This window comes from Arachis hypogaea, chromosome 10 (assembly GCF_003086295.3).
Source record: "Arachis hypogaea cultivar Tifrunner chromosome 10, arahy.Tifrunner.gnm2.J5K5, whole genome shotgun sequence".
NCBI classification, from domain to species: domain Eukaryota; kingdom Viridiplantae; phylum Streptophyta; class Magnoliopsida; order Fabales; family Fabaceae; genus Arachis; species Arachis hypogaea.
In genome coordinates this window covers 32,536,155-32,542,094 of record NC_092045.1, presented here as the reverse complement: position 1 = coordinate 32,542,094, position 5,940 = coordinate 32,536,155, and the positions used below count along the sequence as shown (strand labels likewise).

Genomic DNA, 5,940 nt, shown 5'->3' with positions numbered 1-5,940 from the left:
TCAAAATCTTTTTCTTAATTTCATTTCATAATTTTCGAAAACTTTACTAACAATTAATGTGATTGATTCAAAAATTTGAAGTTTGTTACTTTCTTGTTAAGAAATATTCAATCTTTAAATTTTAGAATCATATCTTTTAGTTTCTTATTAGTTAAGTAATCAATTTTAACTTTAAAAATCAAATCTTTTTTTTTTCAAAATAAATTTCAATCATATCATTGTCATATTTTTTTCAAAATTATATCTTTTTCAAAAATTTGATTTCAAAATATCTTTTCTGACTTCTTATCTTTTCAAAATTGATTTTCAAATCTTTTTCAACCAACTAATTGACTTTTTTTTATTTCTTATCTTTTTCAAAACCACCTAACTACTTTTCTCTTTCTAATTTTCAAAAATTACTTCCCTCTTTTTCAAAAATTTTCTTAATTAACTAATTGTTTCAAATTTTAATTTTAATTTTATTTCTTCTCTTAATTTTTGAAAATCACTAACCTGTTTTCAAAAAATTTTTTTGAAAACTCCTCTCTCTCATCTTCTTCTATTTATTTATTTTATCTACTAACACCTCTCTTCTACTCAAGAATTCGAACTCACTATTCCCCCTTGTGTTTGGATTCTTACCTTTTCCTTCTTTTATTCTCTTATTCTTCTACTCACATAAAGGAATCTCTATACTATGACATAGAGGATTCCTCTTCTTTTTCTGTTCTCTTCCTTTTCATATAAGCAGGAGCAGGGATAAGAACATTCTTGTTGAAGCAGATCTGGAACCTGAAAGGACTCTGAAGAAGAAGCTAAGAGAAGCTAAAGCACAACAATCTAGAGAAAACCTTACAGAGAATCTCGAAAAAGAGAGAGACATGGCCGAACCCAATAACAATGGTGGAGGCGCAAGGAGGATGCTTGGTGATTATACTACACCTACTTCCAAGTTTGATGGAAGAAGCATCTCAATCCCTACCATTGGAACAAACAATTTTGAGCTGAAACCTCAACTAGTTGCTCTAATGCAACAAAACTGCAAGTTTCATGGACTTCCATCAGAAGATCCCTATCAGTTTTTAACTGAATTCTTATAGATCTGTGAGACTGTTAAGACCAATGGAGTAGATCCTGAAGTCTACAGGCTCATGCTTTTCCCTTTTGCTGTAAGGGACAGAGCTAGAACATGATTGGACTCATAACCTAAGGATAGCCTGGACTCCTGGGATAAGCTGGTCACGGCCTTCTTGGCTAAGTTCTTTCATCCTCAAAAGCTGAGCAAGCTTAGAGTGGATGTTCAGATCTTCAAACAAAAAGATGGTGAATCCCTCTGTGAAGCTTGGGAAAGATACAAGCAGATGACCAAAAGTTGTCCTTCTGACATGCTTTCAGAATGGACCATTCTGGATATATTCTATTATGGTCTATCTGAGTTCTCTAAGATTTCACTGGACCATTCTGCAGGTGGATTCATTCACCTAAAGAAAACGCCTGCAGAAGCTCAAGAACTTATTGACATGGTTGCAAATAATCAATTCATGTACACTTCTGAGAGGAATTCTGTGAATAATGGGACGCCTCAAAAGAAAGGAGTTCTTGAAATTGATGCTCTGAATTCCATATTGGCTCAGAATAAAATGTTGACTCAGCAAGTCAACATGATTTCTCAAAGTCTGAATGGATGGCAAAATGCATCCAACAGTACTAAAGATGCATCTTCTGAAGAAGAAGCTTATGATCCTGAGAACCCTGTAATAGCAAAGGTGAATTATATGGGTGAACCTTATGGAAACACTTATAATTCATCATGGAGAAATCATCGAAATTTCTCATGGAAGGATCAACAAAAGCCTCAACAAGGCTTTAATAATGGTGGAAGAAATAGGCTCAGCAATAGCAAGACTTTTCCATCATCTTCTCAGCAACAGATAGAAAATTCTGAGCAGAGTACCTCTAGCTTAGCAAACATAGTCTCTGATCTATCTAAGGCCACTTTAAGTTTCATGAGTGAAACAAGGTTGATGAGCAGATAATTTATACGCTTTTTGGCATTGTTTTTAGTATGCTTTTAGTATGTTTTAGTTAGTTTTTATTATATTTTTATTAGTTTTTATTTAAAATTCACTTTTCTAAACTTTACTATGAGTTTTTGTATTTTTCTATGATTTTAGGTATTTTATGGCTGAAATTGAGGGACCTGAGCAAAAATCTGATTCAGAGGCTGAAAAGGGCTGCAGATGCTGTTGGATTCTGACCTCCCTGCACTCGAAGTGGATTTTCTGGAGCTACAAAAACCCAATTGGCGCGCTCTTAATTGTGTTAGAAAGTAGACATCCAGGGCTTTCCAAAACTATATAATAGTCTATACTTTGCCCGAGATTTGATGGCCCAAACAGGCGTTTCAAGTCAGCTTCAGAATTTCCGGCGTTAAACGCCGGAACTGGCACAAAAGTGGGAGTTAAACGCCCAAACTGGCACAAAAGCTGGCGTTTATCTCCAAGAAACGTCTCTACACATGGAAGCTTCAATGCTCAGCCCAAGCACACACCAAGTGGGCCCGGAAATGGATTTTTACGTCATTTACTCATTTCTGTAAACCCTAGGCTACTAGTTCTCTATAAATAGGACCTTTTGCTATTGTATTCGGGGGAATCTTTCAATCTTCGGATCATCTTTTGATCATGTTTTTATGATTGAACCCTCTTTGGGAGGCTGGCCATTCGGCCATTCCTAGACCTTGTTCTTATGTATTTTCAACGGTGGAGTTTCTACACACCATAGATTAAGGTGTGGAGCTCTGCTGTACCTCGAGTATCAATGCAATTACTACTATTTTCCATTCAATTCATCTTATTCTTGTTCTAAGATATTCATTCGCACCCAAGAACATGATGAATGTGATGATTATGTGACGCTCATCATCATTCTCACTTATGAACGCGTGCCTGACAACCACTTCCGTTCTACATGCAAACAAGGCTTGAGTGTGTATCTCTTGGATTCCTTAATCAGAATCTTCGTGGTATAAGCTAGAATCTATTGGCGGCCATTCTTGTGAATCCGGAAGGTCTAAACCTTGTCTGTGGTATTCTGAGTAGGATGCAGGGATTGAATGACTGTGACGAGCTTCAAACTCGCGATTGTGGGGCATTAGTGACAGACGCAAAAGAATCACTAGATTCTATTCCGACATGATCGAGAACCGACAGATAAATAGCCGTGCTGTGACAGAGCACGTTGAACATTTTCACTGAGAGGATGGGACTGTAGCCATTGACAATGGTGATGCCCAACATACAGCTTGCCATGGAAAGGAGTAAGAAGGATTGGATGAAGACAGTAGGAAAGCAGAGAGACGGAAGGAACAAAGCATCTCCATACGCTTATCTGAAATTCTCACCAATGAATTACATAAGTATCTCTATCTTTATTTTATGTTTTATTCATCTTTTAATCATTAATCCTCCATAACCATTTGAATCCGCCTGACTGAGATTTACAAGATGACCATAGCTTGCTTCATACCAACAATCTCCGTGGGATCGACCCTTACTCGCGTAAGGTTTATTACTTGGACGACCTAGTGCACTTGCTGGTTAGTTGTGCGAAGTTGTGATAAAGAGTTGAGATTGCAATTGAGTGCACCAAGTTTTTGGCGCCATTGATGATACCAATTTCGTGCACCAAGTTTTTGGCGCCGTTGCCGGGGATTGTTTGAGTTTGGACAACTGACGGTTCATCTTGTTACTTAGATTAGGTAATTTTATTTTATGTTTAAGCTTTTTACTTTTCGAAAATTTTTCAAAAATACAAAAAAATATTTCTATTTTATTCTTCAGAGTTTTTAAGAATGGATTCTAGAGTTTCATAATGATTTGTTGAAGTAAGGCTGGCTATGAAGCCATGTCTAATCTTTTGGACCGAGGTTTTAACTTATCATCACAAGAGCTTGTTGATTTCTATCAATTTTTCTGTTGTGAGCAATGATCTGCTAAAGCTTGGCTGGCCATTGGCCATGTCTAGTATTTTGGACCGGTGCTTTCACTGAAAGCTTGGCTGGCTGTGAAGCCATGTCTAATTCCTGGAACGGAGTCTTAGACTAGCATTGCAATGATTCCTAGAATTCTCATTAAGAATTTTGAACCCTTGTTTTTCTTTTCCACTCAATTTTCGAAAAAGCACAAAAAAAATTTATAAAATCTTAAAATCAAAAATATTTTTATGTTTCTTGTTTGAGTCTAGTGTCAAATTTTATGTTTGGTGTCAATTGCATGTCTTTATTCTTCTAATACTTGAAAATTACATGCATTATGTTCTTCATTGATCTTCAAGTTGTTCTTAATGATTTCCTTGCTCTGATCTTTAAATTCTCTTGTCTTGAGTGTTTTGTTGTTTCTCATATGCATTCTCAATTTGTTAGTGTCAATAGTATACAAACTTCTAAGTTTGGGGTCTTGCATGCATTGTTTATTTGATCTTAGTTTCATTTTGATTATTCCTCATCATTAAAAATTCAAAAAAAAATTTTAATTTGTGTCTTTTCAAGTCAATAATACAGAGAATTGAAGATTCAGAACATGCAGCAGAGGAATTACACAGAAAAAGCTGGGCGTTCAAAACGCCCAATGAAGAAGGAAAACTGCCCTGGCTAGGCGTTTAACGCCCAAAAGGGTAGCATTTTGGGCGTTAAACGCCAGAATGGATGCCATTCTGAGCGTTTAATGCCAGGATGATACAAGAGGGAAGATTTTGTTTTTAATTCAAATTTTTTTTAAGTTTTCATAATTTTTCAAAATCAAATCTTTTTCAAACCATATCTTTTCAATCATATATTTTCAAAATCAATTTCTTTCCATTCTCAAAAATACTTGCCTACAATTAATGATTTGATTCAACATTTCAAGTATGTTGCCTTTTCTGTTAAGAAAGGTTTAATGTTTGAATCATATCCTTTAAATTTCTTGTTAGCCAAGTCACTAATTTTAAAAATCAAATCTTTTTAAATTGTTTCTCAATCATATCTTTTTAAAACCATAACTCTTCAATCATATCTTCTTAATCACATCTTTTTCCAAATAATTTTCAATCCTTTTGATTTCTAATTTCAAAATCTTTTTCAAAAATCACTTTATTTCTTTCCCAACTTTAATTTTCAAAAATCATTCTTCAATTTTTCAAAATTTCTTCAAAATCTTTTAATTCATTTTCAAAAATTCTTCCCCTCTTCTCACATCCTTCTATTTAAGGACTAACACTCCTCCACTATCAACAATTCGAACTCTATCTCTCTTGATAAGTTCGAATTCTTCTCCTTCTACCTCCTCCTTTTATTCTTCTTTTCCTCTGACATCTCAAGGAATCTCTATACTGTGACATAGAGGATTCCATATTTTTTTGTTCTCTTCTCTTTCATATGAGCAGGAGCAAAGACAAAAGCATTCTTGTTGAGGCTGACCCTGAACCTGAAAGGACCTTGAAGCGAAAGCTAAGAGAAGCTAAAGCACTACTCTCTGTAGAGGACCTAACAGAAATCTTCAAACAAGAAGAAGACATGGCAACCGAAAACAACAACAATGCCAATAATGCAAGGAAGGTGCTGGGTGACTTTATTGCACCTACTCCCGACTTCTATGGGAGAAGCATCTCTATCCCTGCCATTGGAGCAAACAACTTTGAGCTTAAGTCTCAATTAGTTTCTCTAATGCAATAGAATTGCAAGTTCCATGGACTTTCATTGGAAGATCCTCATCAGTTTTTAGCTGAATTCTTGCAAATCTGTGACACTGTCAAGACGAATGGGTTGACCCTGCGGTCTACAGACTTATGCTATTCCCTTTTGCTGTAAGAGACAGAGCTAGGATATGGTTGGACTCACAACCTAAAGAAAGCCTGAACTCTTGGAAAAATCTAGTCAATGCCTTCTTGGCAAAGTTCTTTCCACCTCAAAAATTGAGT

At 35.6% G+C, this 5,940-nt stretch overlaps 1 non-coding gene across 1 annotated transcript; it reads right to left on the bottom strand.

Annotated features, from left to right (window-relative positions):
* Positions 1-1,265: 1,265 nt before the first annotated feature.
* On the bottom strand, positions 1,266-1,373 carry LOC112719108 (small nucleolar RNA R71). Its single transcript, XR_003161424.1, has one exon. It is a non-coding gene; the product is annotated as a small nucleolar RNA R71 (small nucleolar RNA).
* Positions 1,374-5,940: the final 4,567 nt, after the last annotated feature.